Genomic DNA, 17,689 nt, shown 5'->3' with positions numbered 1-17,689 from the left:
GAAAAAAGCATCACAGAATATTCTGAGGCGGAAGGGACCCATAGCATCATCGAGTCCAACTCCCGCCCTCGCACAAGACCATCCCCAAGAGCCACACCATGTGCCCAAGGGCGTTCGTTGTCCAAACGCTCCCGGAGCTCGGTGCCGTGACCACTTCTCTGGGGAGACTGTGAAGAGGAACAAAAGATCCATTTCGCTTTTCAAAAAAGCAACGCCGGTGTCCCCTAACGGGGATGTCTCTTCTGCGGGAGGTGAGGGATGGAATCACCTCCGCGGCAGCCCCGGGGTCCCGCAGCCTCCGTCCCGGTCCCATCCCGAATCCCGGTGGGAGAGGCGAGAGGCGACCGCGCTGACGTCACCGTCACCGCCCTGACGTCATCATCCGGGCCCCCGCGCGCGCCCGCCGCCGAGGGCCCACAATGGGGAGCGCGCGCGCGCGTGCGCGCGCCCAACCGACGCGAAACGGGCCCGGCGCGCGCGCGTCGCTGCCTCTCTGTGCGTGTGAGAGGGAGAGAGAGTCCCGTCCCACCGCCCTTACCCAGCCCCGCGCCGCCCTCCCCGCACAGGCACACACGGAGCGGGCTCCGGCCGTGAGCGGCAGCCCCGGAGGACACACGCGGGTGGCGGAGCCGCTGCCGCCGCGGTGGGCCGGGTGCGGGAGGCGCTGCCGGCGCCGCCATCTTGCCCACGGGGCCCCCGCCAGACGCGGCTGCGCTGCCGCCGCGAGCGCGAGGAGCCGCCGCTGCCTCCCTCCCTCCGTGCCCGCTCCCTCCCCCGGCCCGCCGAGCCCTCAGCGCGGAGCTCCCGCTCCCCCGGCCCGGCCCCGCCGCCCCCGCCCGGCTGAGCTCCGCGTCCGCCCACCCCCCCCCGCGTGCGCCCGGTGCCCGGACGGGGCGGAGCGGAGCGCGCAGGCCCCGGCCCAGCCCCAGCCCGAGCACAGGCAGGGCCGCCGCCGCCGCCGCCGGGCAGCAGCTGGTGACGCAGGAAAAACGCCCCGGAGAGAGAGAGCGGAGCGCCCAGGGCCGGCACCCGGAGCGCGGGCAACGGCGGCCGATTCGCCCCTTCCCGCTTCGCGCCGCAGCGCACCCGGAGTGGGGGAACCGGGGCAGCGCGGAGCCGCCCCCTCAGAGCCGCGGCCTGGCATGAGCCCGTGCCCCGCCGGCCGCCGGGCATGAGGCAGCGCCCAGGAGGGCTCCGGGCCGCCGCTGCAGCCGCCGCGGGACGAGGGGAAGCGGTGCGAGGGTGAGTGCGGAGCGCGGTGCCCGGGCGGGGCCGGGCGGTGTTGGCGCTCCCCGGGGACGGGGCTCCGCGGGCCGGGGCGCGGCGGGAGGGGCAGGACGGGGCTGCCGAGGCCCCGCAGGGGTGCGGGGCGGCGGCGGCGCCTCCCTCGCAGCCCCGGCGGGTCGGCCCCGCACCGCCGTGTTTTGGAGGGCGAGGGAAAATGGCTGACGGCTCCTCATCGCCCGAGGCCGGCGGGGGGGAGCCCAAAGCCCTCGAGGGGCTCTGCCCGGCCCGCCGGGGCCCCTCTGGCCGTGCCCCCCCCCGGCGGGGAGGAGGGCCCGGCGTGTCCCCGCAGCGCTGCACCGGCATCGTCTCGCCGGGTTCTCGCTTCCCTTCGCCCCGAACGCCATTACTGAGGTGGAGTGATTGGGGCCGCGTAGGCCCGGGCGACGCCTGGAAATCAGGCCCTGCCGAGGCGCTTTCCCGGCGGTCTCAATGAAAACCACCAGCAAGCAGCTCGCTCACGCCCGCTGTAAACACTGCGAACACGTAGGCCACTCCTCTGGCCTCGGCTTCCAGCGGCCCTGCTGCCGTGCACGAAGAAAGCGTTCGTGGCTTTTTCATCTGATCCCTCCGGTCCGCCGTGCCGCTTCTCCCCGGAGCCGTGTCTTAGGGCTTGTCTGTAGCGATTTATTCCAGCCACTACAACCCTCTCCCCAAGGTGTGCGCAGGGGTAGTTGCGTGTGGTTCGGCCGCGGAGATTCCCTGTTATTGTCCTCGAGAAAACAGGATTTCACCACTTGTTTGGGTTGTTGAGGTTTTTGTGTGTTGGTTATCGCTGTGTTAACTTGTACCGTTCCACTTCGTGCAGCTTTGTTTGTATACAGAGGGAATAGCCTTTGAAAATTATCTGGTTTGTTTTTAAGTGATTTTGTTCTCTTAGGAGCATCCAAAAATCTTGAGCTGGTTTTTAAGGTACCGTATTTCATTTTCAGGTTGCTCCCTCAGAAGTCAAGTGTTTTGAAGATTCACAGTAACACACATCTGTACAGGGAGAAAAAAAAATCTTGCAGAAAAGAATTGTTCTAATTAAATGCTCGAAGGACTCCCAGGCTCACTGCAGACACATTGTGTCTGTCTCAGCTGTCTTCGTGGTATCTGTACAACTCGGTTTATATTCACAGTTCTGTAGCTGTGTTCGTGTCACTGGGTGTTTGTATCAGTCCAAAGACCCTCTGAAGTCGCAGGCTCAAAGCCAACATAAGGCCCACTTTTGCTGACCTACTTGCAGAACTGGGGCCTGTATTTTTGTAAAAAGTTGTTGGATATAGATATTATTATGCATTCTTTAGTATACCAGTGGCAACATTTGCTGTGATAGACGGGACTGGGTAACCTGTGCTTTTCAGCAGCTCCTCAAGTGCCTGACAAATAAGTGGTAAGATTTTTATGTTTAGGAAGGGACTATTGATTGGTGTTTGAGGGATTGACCTTTATTGATTATGGAATTGGAGCGATGTCCCTAGTAAGAAAGATTTAGGAGTAACTAAAATCTGTAGGCAGCTGACTTAATTCTTGATATTACAAGGTTTTACTTAGAGAAATTGTCAGGCCTCCCCATCATAAATGTTGCTGATCTAGTAACCTTTTTATTTCAGCAAAACCCGAGTCATATGTGAGGGAGTTGGGGTTTTATTGTTTGTTTGTGTGCTTGGACTTTTTTGTTTTGTTTTTTAAAATAATGCTTTTGATTCTTGGAGGTGAAGTAATGTTTATTCTTTGAACTGACAAGCTACAGTAGCTAATACCAAGAATTTCAGGGAGGCATATAAAATACGTATATTGATTATTCTGTTGCAATACTCTGGACAACGGTGATGCTTAATGATAGCTGTGAACAAAAACATAAACATAATCATAAAGCTACAGTGGAAGAAACTCAAGTTATCAGCCTGTTTATGGGGAGGTGGGCAGGGGGCAATTAACAAGAAATAAATGTAAGATTATATCATAGTAACTTTTCCCTCTCTGATATATCTTGTACTTTTCTTTTGTGTAGTTTGTGTTAATGGTATTCTTTAGGGTATCTTCTCTCTTAATCTTTTCTGGCTGCTGTTTCAAATTCTTGCAGAATTTGCCCTTTGGCAATGCTTAGGCCCATGGAACTGACAGGAAGACTGCATCTGGAGGTTGTAATCAATAAGGATAGTGGTAGCAAAGCTATTTTTCTGTCTCTGTGGAACACTGTCACCCTTACATAAACGTTTTCTTCCCCACATTGTGGTGCATTTGTACTCAGAGATAGACCAGTGCAACTGCTCTCTCTTCTAAATGCACACTTTTAGGTTTATGCTTTTTACTAATATTCTGGAATTCTTAGAAGAGAGACTCAGAGTAAACTAAAATAGTGCATTAGTGTCTATTTTTCAAAATTAAATAGAATTCTGAGAAAATAAAGGTACCTGTAATAACCTTAGTTCTAAGACATCTTACACTTGAAATTGCAGTTAGTTTAGGACTTTCCAATATGAGTGCAACCTCGGGTAAAATTGGATAGGAATTCAGTTATTTATCAGTTTGAACAAAATACTTTTAAATGGCTTTGAAGTTTTATCTCTGTCAGGTGTGTATTGAAAATATGTGGAAAGTTTTTCTGGCCTTCTGGTTTAGACAAGTTCAGAACTTATTTCAGGTATTTGAATGGAAAGTACTTTTGTGTTAGGCAGTACTCCGAGTGTAGGTGTCTATATATAGATATGGATACTTATTTTTACATGCACACTTTTTTTTTTTTAATTTAGAAATACTGGTTTATATTCTAAGAGACCTAAAAGCTGTTGGTACATTTTGGAAACATCCTGGTCAGGATAGCCTCCTTTGTGAAGTGAATGAGTCAATGGTGTCCCTTACTGTTTTTTAACTTATAACAGGATTTTAAACAAGCCAAATCTCACAGAGCATCTGAAACTATTGTGCTTACTTTAGTTCTTTCTCTTGTAATCATGAGCAGTTTTTTAATCAAACTGGTAGCCTTGCTTATCCAGCGCTTGCAGAGACCAATGTGAAGTGGTTGTCTGAAGATATAAGAAACTTTGCTGGATTTTTTGCTCATTTGAAAAGTTGTCCATGTGAAAGCTTTTGTGTCCTTTAGACAGTTGTTTCCTGGATGTTTTGCATTAATATTAATCTGAACACGTGGACACATTTCTCTTGTATCTTAAGTTTTTCCTACAACATGGATCTGTCTTCTCTCCCACCTCTGTGTACCTGCATCCAGTTTTATTACCTGTATCACACCTGTTTAAAATCAGAGTTCAAAATTTAAAGCTGTGCTGGAGGGTATGTTTTGGGAACACAACTTGGCAATGTCTGTCTTTCGCTGTAGTCCTTGTCTTTTGCAAAGCTGGCAATGTTCCTGTGAACTTGTCTTATATCACACATAATGTTTGTGGTGTATAAATACAGAGTTCCTTTTCTTTTTTGACACAGCTGAGCATTGTTATACTGTTCCATAGCAGAGGTGAGGGGTGGAAAGAAGGTCTTTCATAAGCATTTGTTTGCATGCAGTGGAACTTGAATTTTTGTACCTGTGAAGTTTGAGCTACTTTAGATTCAGATGTTAGAGAAATGCAGTGACGTTTTCATGTATTAAATCTAGTTTTTGTTTTCTTACTAGTGTAAGGACATCTTAAAATTCTCACACTGTTATTACAAAACTGTAATTCATTGTGAGTTATCTTTTTAGAACAGTTACATTGTGTTGGCTGTTTCTGTTATGCTTCAGGCTAGAACGTGACTTGAGGACATGGTTAACAGAGGTTCCCTCTGCACTTCGGGACAGAACCATGTTTTGACTTGGATATTCTTGTTTAGAGTCTTGAATAGACAGTGGCAGAAAACTGTTCTGTCATGACTTTACACCCTCAAAATGTCAACTGCTGCCTTTCTGAAACATTACAGTATCCACTTGAGCCCACTGGTGCTTTGAGTATGTTCTGTAGATCTGATTTAGTAAAGTACTTTAAAATGGAGTGTTGGTAATGTTAACAGGAGAGCTGGTAATGACTGTCCCCACCAGAGAGGAGAGGGAAAATAAGGTGTTAAAAGTGGCGGGTTGTGACTTAGGATAAAATCCTTTTGCATTTTCTGTTGTGGATTTTCTGATATTTGCATTGTTTTACAAGAACCCAGTAGTTGCTCCTTTTATTTGAGAGGTGAATTTAGTCTGCTTGTCATCAAAACTTTTTTGGTTGCCAGCTGTTGACGTGTTTTCAAATAAAAATCATAATGCTGGGAATGAAAACCATTTGGATGCAGGTGTGCTCCCAGGCTTGCTTTCTAAAGGAACATTGTTGATGTATAGTTTTCTTAAAGTATTAGTTATTATGAACTGTGAGAATGATTACTTGCTTTTGGTTAACTTTGTGTTAGTGTGTCTCTGAAGAGATCCATGGGATGTAGATTTAAGATCTGGTTGTATTTTGAATGCTAGTATTTTAAGCCTTTTTTTTCCATAAAGTTAAATTGAAGACTGCTTTAGAAGTAATGGATAACTATCAGGAATGTTACTGTGGGAAGCTTTTATTTGTAGCATCCTTGATCTGCTTGCAAAACCACTATGTAACCCTGTCTGGTGATTTAGTTTTCCTTACACGTGTAACTGCCAACAGAAAAATGTGATTTTCATGCACATAGATCTTTTCATGGACGTCTCAGCAAATCATACTGTGTGGTAGTTAGCATTTAGCTGTGGATTTACTCAGAAGAGGGGAATTCCACATTGCATCATTCCTCAGGGATCTGTGCTTTTTTTCCCAAATTCTGTTCTTAAGCTGAGATTCAAGACTGTGTTGAAGGCAAGACACAAACATGTGACTCTTCATAGTTTCCTCATATCCTCTTCTTTCTACTGTAAATTGCAAAAGGCTTCCCCAGTACTTTTTTAACAGAAGTGTTCAAATGAGTGCTTCAAAATAATGAAAAGTACTTGGAGGGAATTTCAGGGCTATCTTTTCATTAAGCTTTCATGTAAAATACCCAAAGCTCAAGTAATAGAAAATTGTTCCTAGAAGAGCCTTTAAGACAAGCAGCACTTTTTCTAACAGCTGAACGGCAACATGGAATGACAGCAAAATGTATGTTGTGAATTCCATGGGCTTCAGTCCTTAAGTCACTTAATTGGTGCTTAACGTGCTTCAGCAGGACTAGTTTTGGGAAGAGGAAAACGTTTGTTTTGTGTTATGGTGGTCTTAGCTGTAGAGATATGAAAGGGTGAAAGGAGGAAAAAAGATTATTAGAAATGTGTTCAGTGAGAAAACACCAGTGGTGTGTGTCAGGTGTGATCCCTCTGTTACCAGGGAGGCTTTTCCGTTGAAGGGGAGTGTCCTTGCTGGCACTGTGGTGTGGGATAGTGGGAACAGGCCTGTGTTTGGCTGTGGGTGGAACTTCAGGTTTCTTGTCCAGAAATAAAAATTGACAGTGAGGGGAGGAAAAGTCTCTTACTTTTCTAATGTAAGATGAGAGTGAACGTTGTTGTCAAAACATACTTGGCATCTCGGTAAATGAGCATTGAATCTTTTGGTGTTTATTTTTGTCTGCTGTCTTAGCAATAAAGTGCTTCATTGTGGTTTTGAGTAAGTTTTCACAGGACAAGTTCATGAATTTTAAAGTCAAATAGGAAAGGTGTCTCAGCTTAATTTTGATGAACTAAAACCTTAATTTATAGTTTATATTTTATATTAGACTTTGTAGATTTCTGATTTAGAAATAGAATGTTAATTATTCAGTGATTTCCAGTATTTCCTTTTAATATGTTTTCCTGAATTATTGACCTGTGAGGATTTCCTTTTTTTTTTTTTTTAAATTGTGACATAAATCCTCTGGAGCTTGAAGATGAAACTCTAGTGGCTTGTTCTACAGTTTCAGTCTCGAGTTTTGAACAGACCTGCATATGTCTTGACCTGTCTTTCAGACAGTGTTTTATTAATCACAGTGGGACCTTAAAATCCCAGGTGCTTTTCCCTGAATGCTTCTAATTGTGTATGTGCACACACACGTGGGCACACACTCATGCAAGGGGCCTTTTTCTAGGATGATGTACTGACTTTTCCCTAGGTCAGGTGTAGTGTCAGATTTCTTAAGGGCTTTATAGCTGTGTTGGGGTGTCTTCATGGTAGTTCTGGTAATTAGGCAGGAACACAACCTCCAGATTGCCTGAAAATTCTTACTGTTAGTATTCTTGTAGCAGTTCAGCCAGATTGCTGTGTTTGACAGTTTGTTATGTATCTAGTGAAGACGTAATTTGAAACATGAATTTCCCTTGTGGCATTTTTTCCCCTTCCATTTCCAGGATTGGAAAAACAAAGTTATTTTTTTGTTTGGTTGGGATTTTTTTTTGCAGATGGCAATGGATGCAGCAAGGTGAACTCAGTGGTAGTGAAACCTTGCAATGAGCTGATGTGTCTTCAGCCATGGAAAAACCCCAGTGTGATCAGTACCAGCCTCTGGTCAGCAGGCGTATGACTGAAGTTTTTCACTTACCTGCACCTTTCTGGGATTTTTGACCACATGAAAGAGGGTTTGGTAATGCCATCCTGTCACGAATTTTCCTTTTAGTTCATATCACTCTGCTGATAATGGTATGAATATTTAGGACCAGCAGCAACTTGGATATGTTGCCTGGAGGCGGCTGGAGGAGGGTAGTGGTTGGTTTAGTTTTTGTTGTTGGCGAGTAGTAGCCAAAATAAGAGTTTGATTTGGAGACTCAACTGCGCTGTGTTGATTGATCCTTAGACAGTGCTTCAGAAGATCATCTTTCTCTAAAGTTGAAGTGGTACTTGATACTTATGTACTGTATGTTTATATGTTTTATATTTACTTAGGATTGAGTATCACACTGGAAGGTTGAGATGTTGTGCAAGTTCTGTGCGTTGCATAGACCCAGCAGCAAGTAAGAGTTGAGAGCAGAGAATCAGAATCTCTCCTGCTTCATGCTTTTAAGTATGTGCTTACACTGTGCTACACCTGAAGTACAGTTTGAGGGTTTTGCAGTGTTGAGGAGCCCCTGCGGTTCTTTGTGGGTGTGAAAAGGCGATAAATAGTGGTAGTCACATGAAATGAAGACCAACCCTTTAGTTTTACTTTCGATTAGTCTAACAGCAAAATTTTGCTTTAAATGAGAGTTTATATGATATATGTCATTTAAGTTCTAAATGGCAGTTGTCCACTAGAATTCTCTATTCCATATCCTTGACATAATCAGTTTCTCTGATATATTTGATGAATTTCTTTTCTCAGAACTTGATGCCTTAAATGGGAATTGGGGGGAGGGGAAGAAAAGCCTGAACCACCGTGTTAACGTTTAAGTAGTTAAGTCGCAGTTGTTTTTCCCGTGAAAGGAATTGTGAAGATGGTAGTTTGGGGGTACATTTCTGTAGGTATAAAAAACTTTACTTCTTACACAGGCTCTGGAAATGTTTGTTTTCTCTTAAGATACTTTCGTTATTTTTGTGATATTTTCTCTTAATAAGGGTTTTTTTGTTTGTTTGCTTAAATTTTTGTAGTTTGCTGGTACTTGCCTGGTTGGTCTGATGTTTGTAATCTGCTTTAAAGGAGACTTGCCTTGTCTCTCCTATTTCTGGGTAGCTAATGTTCTGTTTCACCAGAATTGGTAAGGTTAGGTGTATACCTTGGAGAGATTTTCTTGCTGTGAAGAAAGTGTCCTCTTGACAGACAACAGCTTATCGCAGGGTGTGTGTAATCAGTTGGGTGTTTTCCTTTGCTCTGCTCAGTTTTTAAATGTGAGATTGATGTTGGAGATACCTTATTCTTGCAAGGTTTCTTGATAAATGCAACCGAAAAGTTTGGGTTTTCCCAGCTAAAGTACATATCTTTTCATCGGGACATGGGGGTTGTAGTATTTTAGAGGGGATTCTTCAGCAGAACTAGGTGCTTGGTTTTTAAAATGCTTCTATTACTCATTTTTGAGTCAAATTATCAGATGGCTCAGTGAAGTTACTTTTAAGTTGTGTGTAGTGAAAAACAAATGAGGCAAAGAGCCTTGGAAAAAAATCAGCAAGTTATGGTCTGTATAAACACTTTACCATTTATGGGGGAGAGTGATGGATCCTTTGATCCAACCTGGCCTTGAACACTTCCAGTGATAGGGCATCCACAACTTGGGCAACTTGTTCCAGTGCTTCACCACCCTCCAGTGAAGGTTTTCTTCTTAATATGCAACCTAAACCTACTCTCTTTCAGTTTAAAGCCATTCCCCCTTGTCCTATCACTACATGTCCTTGTCAAAAGTCCTTCTCCAGCTTTCCTGTAGTCCCCTTTAGGTACTGAAAGATGCTCTAAGGTCTCCCCTGAACCTTCTCTTCTCCAGGCTGAACAACCCCAGCTCTCTCAGTCTTTCTTCACAGGAAAGGTGCTCCAGCCCTTGGATCATCTTCATGGCCTTCTCCAGACCCACTTCAACATGTCCTTATGTTGGAGGCCCCAGAGGTGGATGCAGCACTTCCAGGTGAGGTCTCAGGAGAACAGGGGCAGAATCACCTCCCCTGACCTATATCTTTTGATGCAGGTCAGGACACATTGGGCTTTCTGGACAGCGAATGCACACTGCTGGATTAGGTCTAGCATCTCATCCTCCAACAACCCCAAATCCTTCTCCTCAGGGCTGCTCTCAATCCATTTTCCATCCCAACTTGGGATTGCTCTGACCCACATGCAACTCCTTGCATTTGGCTTTGTTGAACTCCAAGTTCCTCTAAGTTCACATCAAAGTTGAAAATGGGGAAATAGGAGAATGAAACTTATTATTAAACCAATGTTTCCCTGGCCCTTCCCACCCTCCCAGATTATGAACTCTTCCTTCTATCGGATCCTTGACTTATTCAGTCTGGAAGATGGAATTGAATTGTCATAAAGTCATAGAATATGCTGAGTTGGAAAGGACCCATCAGGATCATTGAGCCCAACTCCTGACCCTGTCGTTCAGTATTTTATCTTTGGAATTCTTTCTGTAAATGCATGTGTTACATCACTCTAAATCGTGTACTGAGTAGAATTATTCCTCTGTTAATAAACTGGATAGGTTCTTTAGGTTCCTCTAATTCTCATCCTGTACATTACCCAAACATTAATCAAAAGGCTTGTGTTGTCTTTTATTGAGAAAGAACTGAGGTGCAGAGGCTGAAAACTTCAAAAGTACCTCTTGTCATAACTTTTCAGTGGATTTTTGTTGGATGTTCCGGTGTTACAGACACAGTTTTGCTGGCTCAGGTTGCTGTTGTGCTCCCTCGCTCTTCCTCTGTTTTGTCTTTGTCTCGGTACCCAGAAGAATGAGAGGAGTATGAAAAGGTTCATCTGAAAAGAACCCTGTAGTTTCTCCAGCAACGTATATGAACAAGACACAAACAAAATTAACTTCCTGGGAGTTCTATATTACTGCCTTATAACCCAGAAATTTCCCTTTGACTTCTGCAGTTCTGTTTCTTTCCTTATAAAACATTATTTAACTTTTGTAACATATAAGGAATGGACAATTTTTCTTCCTGGTGCCTCAGTTGATTACTATTTACCCAGGGGACTTAGTTTGATGGAAATGAAATTACAGTGGAAACCGGATTACTCTGAAAATTCCAATTAGGTAGGAGAAAAATGACAAATTGAGCCTTTGACAAATGCAGAGAGCATGTTCTGTCTGTCTGTCATGCAGACATAGAATTTTGTTAAATGAAAACTTCTTTTGTGAAAGAGTCATGATGTTGACTGTCACAGTGGGTACAGCTGTTGTACTCAACTACTCATTCTCTGTCATCTCTAGTTCCATTTTTTTACCTGAATTTCCAGGTAATATTTGAATTGTACAAATTGTACAGTTTTGTTTACAGTTTCATAACTGGCCTTTTTTTTTGTCAGAGAAGTAAAATCTTTGTCACCTTCTGTGTTTTATGTCTTCTGTATTACCTGTTGTAGCTCTGTCGCACTAATTTGTGTGCTTGTAGCCAGATTATTCAAAGTATTATTGCTAAATTGATTTTCCTGACTCATTGTCATCTCCTGAGTATTCCACTGGCTTTATCATAATTTCCAGGACAAAGACAGTTTGTTGCCTTTGCCTTCTTAGACTTCTTGAACTTGGCCTTATTTGCTGTGGCTGCTTAATATTTCTTTCATGACTGAACTTGTGCTGTTCATGAACTGACATTCCTGGCATTTATCATACACTAAACAGCTTTCTCTGTGTACATTTTCCTGTGATACCCATTATATTTGAGAAAAATGTTGGTCTTTATGACTCTTCTGTGTTGTCAAGACTCATCTGTGCAATAATGTATGTGAACCCTGGTTCTAACATATGTGCTAACTGTGATTATCCACATTCTGTTTCCTTCCCTTTCCCTCCTCTTTCGGGGTGTATTCCATGATAGATTTGCACTAATGCTGAAGGAGTTGGTTCCTGTCCATGGTTATATATATGTTCTTCCTGTTTCTTGTGCCATTTTTAGTGTTCACAGGGCATGTGATACAGCTGAAAACTAAAATGATTTTTGTTCCTTTCCTCCAGTTACCTTTCAACCAGCCTGGCTTCTTGATCTGGCTGGAGATGTGGTGATGCAAGTGCTCATTCCGTAGTGGTGGTTAGGATGGAAGTAAGCAGGATCACCTTCCTTCCCTTCTCCTCACAGTGGAGACATCCCTGGTTTCAAATGGACTGTGTACCTGCAGCTAAGGCTTGTCCACATGCAGAAATACAATGAAACTCCTTTTCTAAAATGAAACTCTCTTTCTAAAATTTATCAAGATATAATACTGTTAGTGGGGAATGAGATTGCTGTTTCTCACTGAGATGGAAGCGGCAGAGATCCATGTACACGCTGTGGTGGCAAAACTACCTTATTAGAGCTCTGTCACTGTCCCTTGGTGCTAGTGGTTTAAGCATTGGCTCTGAGGAGAACAATTAAAACGTTCCTCCTGTCTCTTTTGGCCCTTTGGTGGGATCTTTACAGTGTGTTTTGTGACTGAAGGGAGGGCTCTTTAGCAGGGGAGTTTATGGGATTTGCAGATAACCATTTTCAGTTCAGGGAGAGCAGCAGTAATGTGTGTTTTGGATTTTCTATTTTGTGTGTGGTGGGTTGACTATTTTTTTTTTTTTAAAGACTTTCTGGTTTTTACACAGAGCTGCAACAGAGTTTTTAAACCCATCCTCAGTCTTTAGGATGTGGTAGTAGTTGATCATTACCTCCTGCATTTCTCAATAAAGAAGGTTGTGGCATGCCTTTTGATGGGTTTTATTGCTGCAAGAATATTATGTTTCTGGGACAATGGAGTCACATTTTGCATTGGTGAGGGAGTGGGTATAGTGGAAGTAATTCTGTTTCTAACCCTGCTTTGTTCTTAATGTACTTTTTAGGGGCTTCTTTATTTGTTCCTGTCCAACCTCCTCCCTGTTTATCTTTCTGCATTTACATGAAACTGCAGCCTTCCTTGTGTTGGCAGGAGGAGCATGAAGAGACAAAATTGCTGTTCTGTTGCAACTTCTTATTTCAATGCAGAGAGGCCTGGATTTTTATGGGGAATTGTTACACAAATTCTCCCTATCTATCAGATAGGTAGTGTTCAGTGATTTCTTGAGCATTCAGACTGCTTAGGCAGGTGGCTTGTGTGAATCTGGTTGGAGTGGAGGAGCATGTTTAGGGCAGACAATAATAAAAAAATGAGTTATCACTTTATAACACCTCTAGGGAGCTTGTGCAAACTTGACTTTCCAGACCAAGTATCTTCTGACTGAAATTCTTATAAGGCAACAGGAAATGGCAAAATGTTTACATGCAGTGAGCTGGCAGGGAACGGTACAGAAATTGCCAGGCTGAGCTGGGCAGTTGGTACGTTGAAAACTAGTTGGCTAAGTTTGTTGAACAGTTATGAATAAGCTTATTGAAACGTGAATTTTAATGCTGTTGTCACTTTCTTCTGTTTTAGAGATATTTTACATTACTCTTGCTGGTGATGATGGTAGAGTTTGAATTCCTGTGCTTAGTTTGTGCTGATTAAACATCATGTGAAAAGCAGAGTTTAAAAAAAAAAAAAGTGAAATTAATGCTAGTACAGTAATGGGAATACTTAGATTATTACACACATTTCAAAATATCTAGGTACTTCAGTTATTTTTGTCATGATTCAAAAATGTGAACTACTTCCAACTAAATATCAGTGTTAGATGCTGTATCCTGCTTTAATTATTTGCAGTTAACAGAGCAATAAGTTGTGTTGATTTTATACTTGGAGGGGAAAATTCTGTGATGTATTGATGATGTCCCAGGGTACCAGAGGTAAAGACTAATAATGATAAATTAAATAATTTTCTTCAGTGTAGTGTTTTTAACATAGTTTAGAGAAGGCATTAAATTCTCCACAGGAGAATTTAAGGAACCAGAAGGGCTGGATTTTTTTCAGGCCAGCTTTAAATTTCACTTTTCATGCAGAGTCTTTTACAGTGTGATTGCAGTGGTGGTGTTGGGTGCTGCTCACTATGTGAGACATCAGGTGCTGTGCAAGAGCACGATCTAGGAAAGAAAAGTGCACAAATAACATGTAAAAATAACATTGGAGTAATATCCATAATTCACTGGCTGAATGACTTTAACCAACCTTTTAAGTATTTATCGTGCTGAGTTTTGCAAAACCTGAAGTGCAGTATATTATAAATAATTTCATGTTTTAAAGCCACAAGTAGAGTGAACCTGGAAGATCCTATTACCTTTCCCTTCAGGTGCTTTGGAAAGGGTGAAGGCAGCAAAAGCCACTCAGCACCTACCACTGACCTGGTATTGTTGGGACCTCATCAGAAATTGCAGAAGCCACGATGTGTTTGTGTCTCTCAGGGGGGAACAAAGGCTGGGGATGCCACTGAAGATAAGTGATGGTTTGGACATTGGGATGGTTAGGTGGGATCTTCCAAGGATGGAATGTTGAAGTGTTATTTCCTTTTTCACTCTGTTCCATAGGAAGAATTGAAGTTGTGAACAACATTTAATTGCTCCACTACAGCAGATCAAAGGGAGTGCTTTGTTTTAAACTTTTCTAGTTAAGTTTTTTATATTTTTGTCTGCAGTTAATATCTGTAATCCTGAGGCGGTTGGATTAGGTGATTATTGGAGGTCCCTTGCAGCTGAAAAAAATAATTCCATTCTTAAATAGTCCTATAATTGGAGGAGGAAATAGATAGTTCATAATTTTAACTTCATCAATCTTGCCTACAAAACTGTGATTTAAAAAGTCTGAGATTTCTTTGTGAGCCCTGCAGCAAAAGAAGAAACAACTTTTAAGGAAGTTTCAGAGGTTTATCCTCTGTTTATCCTCTGCTAGATCTAGGGGATAAAAGTTCTTAGCAATTACTAAGGGTTTGAGCATCACTCACAAAAAGAAGTGAAATACTATGTGGACACTTTTTGGAATTTACAAAATTCATGTTCTTCTCTATTTAACCATAGGACCCAATTTAGAGAGAAACCATAGAATCTAACACAGCCTGAAATAAAAACAAAACCTTCCTGCACAAGTTGCAGAACAGAAATTCAGGATGTGTATGAATGGCTTCACCACTACCCTCACAATATTCAATACAAACCCCAAAGCTTTTGTGAAGTTAAAAGCCAGGATTTAATCATGAAAGAAGAAAGGAGCCTCCATTCCTGAAGATGGAATTGAAGGAACTTCTGGAGTGGTTAAGAAATTGGAGTTTGCATTTTGGAAGAAAAATCTGTGTAGATGCATCAACGTTTTGTTTAATTTTTCAGCCCAGATGTGAATATTGCAGACCTGTGGCAAATCTGAATAAAATGGAAAAAAACCCCCCCACATTCTTTGCTGTTACATATGGAATGTTCTAACACAAAATCAAGTTGGCTTAAGCTACTGCAAAGCATAGTATTGATGACATTCCTCTCAAAGATGAAACAAAAATCAAAGTGACAGCTTTTTACAAATAAAATTTTTGTCCTTGTTTTAATTGACTGTAGTATTTCAGAAATGGATACTGCTCAACAAAAAACCGTAAATGTTTTTAGGTTATTGGAACTGTGTAAAAGGTTACATGGTAACAGAATCAGATTTTGTTTTAACATTACCTTGTAGGAGCTTGTATACTTCTCGGGTTGTATAAGCTGATTTTCTTTCTGAGTTCTTGCTTTCAAGAAAACTGGACTTTGCTGAAAATGGTGTTTACTGCTCTTTATCTGGCATGATTGAACTCTTTTTAAGAGCCTGTGATGCGGTACTTTTTTTTTTGGCTTTGTGTTTTAATGCAGGAGAACTTGTCACTATTCTTTCCTGTGCAGAACTGGTAGTAATTTTTTTGCACCCTACAGGAATGATTTTGTTTCAAACCTAGAAAAGCTAAACCTTCCTTCCTACTTAGTTCCGTATTTTATATCTAATGTTTGCTTTAGTTTCCAACACAAAACCATAACAATGTCGCAGGACTCAGTTTCTCATATGTTAGAAGATAGAATTTCTTACCCCTTTGAGTGGGAGAATTGCAATGGATGGAAATACTACTTCATTGTTACCCAGTGTTCTGGGAATGCATTCAGCATCCTCCCTTCTCCATTGGTATGAAGAACACTGTTACTGAGTGTGTTGCTCTTTATTATTTGTGCTTCAAGAGTTATGTTTAAATGTGGCTTCTGTGTATGTACATTACTTCTAATTGAAAATGTAGCTATATATAGGTGATAGTGGTATCAGCTGCTCTTCTTAGCTCTGTGTGCTAATTCAAGCAGTCAAGAACTGTTTTCCTGCATGACTGGCTAAAGATCCACAAAACACACATTTTAGATGTATTGGTTCTGTTCTTGAAGTCTTCAGCTTAAAAGCTCTTGGCATGAAATAATGCCTTATTGTATTTATAGCTGGGGGCTTCAGAACCAAGGAGGAGATCTTGTGTCATGTGCAGAAAATAGGGTTCCTCTTCTCAAAAGTTGGAGGAAAAGTCAGGTCCTCCCTGCTTTTCCTGATTTTATGTGTGTGTGCCTGATGGGCAGTTCCTGCGTTTTTGAAAAGAAAATGCCAGTTACAAGCACAGTTTGTGTAGTATTTGCCTGCTGGTTCTTTTTCTTCTTTGATAGGCCCGAAAGTCAAAGAGAGTAGAAATAGTACTCTTAAAAGGACACCCTTATTTCTTTTCTTATTTCCCAGAACAGTTGGCTGCCTCGGAAGTGGATCATCTCTGATGTTCTGTCCTGTGGCTAGACTTGTAATGGGCTCAGATATTTGAGTCATCACATTGCACTCTCATCTCACTGGGGCAGTTAATTGGTGTAACTTTTCAGCTGCATCTTTTTTTTCTAGACGTAAAAGGCTGTAATTCACAAGCTTCTTACCAGTTCTGCAATCAGAATTGTATGATTCTGTAAAAAACACAATAGTCTTGAGATTTATTCTTGCTACGAACATTGTGGTGTTCGTGTGTAGTTGCTTTTCTACAGTAGCCATGCTCTGGTCATGTTCTCCAGTATGTACAAAATTTTCTGTACGTCCTTTTGTTTTGGGAGTGACCTGACACTTGCCTGTGTTAGTGCACATTTTATTGTTCCAAGCTTACCAGATCCATTACTCTGTGATGTGGTCACATTGTTTATCACCTCATTAGTTTGGGTGCCATGTGCAAGATTTATTGGTAATTTTACTATTAATTGCTTTTGTCTTAGTAATTGGTAATATTGAATAGTATGGAATTGGCAATTAATAGATGAAGTGTTTGGCTAGGAATGTTGTCCTTGGTTGTTAAAATCATGTTAATAATTCTGTTTTCACTCAGTAGAGATTAATTTTTTTTAACCTCTTTTTTCCCCCGTGAAAGACAAGTACAGAAATTCAGGTAGTTTCTGACATCTTTCGCATTAATGATAAAGGAAAGTATTAAATTGATCCTACTAGACTGCAGGAAGTTGCATTAGTGGTTATGAGATTCACTAAGTGGGTTTATGTTCAGAGATGGCTGTTTGATTTCTTCATTCCCCTTCTCTTCCTCCTGTTCCTTTTTATGCTGTTTTGGACTATATCCCCTTTTTCAGGATCTTTTACGAGTCTAGTGAGCAGATTTTTCTGGATTCTTGATCATATTATAAAACTCTTTGAGTGCAGCTTATCAGGGTTTTCTGATTTAAAAATAATTAATATAAATTTTAATATATTACATTGTAATTATTAGAAACTGAGTTTTTTGTTATAACTGATGTATTTTTTTGTGTTTAAATTCAGAGCAGAGATATTACTTAATACCATGACAGAAGAGGCTGAGATGTTTAATGTTTATTTAACAGTATATGGTGGTTGCTAGGATTTAAAAAATATATTAATTATGATCTATAATCATATGTGTGTACTAGGAAATACATATTAGCTAAAGAAAAAGGATAATCAATTAGGATAAATTTGGAGACCATGTATTAAATGAATT

General features: G+C 41.9%; 1 protein-coding gene across 5 annotated transcripts in view; it reads left to right on the top strand.

The window, feature by feature from the left end:
• Positions 1 to 508: 508 nt before the first annotated feature.
• USP9X (ubiquitin specific peptidase 9 X-linked) overlaps positions 509 to 17,689 on the top strand; it is a 107,012-nt gene continuing 89,831 nt past the window's right edge. For 3 of the 5 annotated variants that reach the window (XM_032679014.1, XM_032679016.1, XM_032679017.1), the window contains exon 1: positions 510 to 1,242. The gene's annotated coding sequence lies outside the window, so the exon portion shown is untranslated. Of the gene's footprint in view, positions 1,243 to 17,689 lie in introns of all 5 variants that reach the window. The other 2 variants (XM_032679018.1, XM_032679015.1) reach the window with 1 other exon arrangement.

The sequence above is a fragment of the Chiroxiphia lanceolata genome, chromosome 2 (assembly GCF_009829145.1).
Source record: "Chiroxiphia lanceolata isolate bChiLan1 chromosome 2, bChiLan1.pri, whole genome shotgun sequence".
Lineage (NCBI taxonomy): Eukaryota > Metazoa > Chordata > Aves > Passeriformes > Pipridae > Chiroxiphia > Chiroxiphia lanceolata.
The sequence above is the reverse complement of the archived record's forward strand: the minus strand, read 5'-3'. Positions and strand labels throughout refer to the sequence as shown.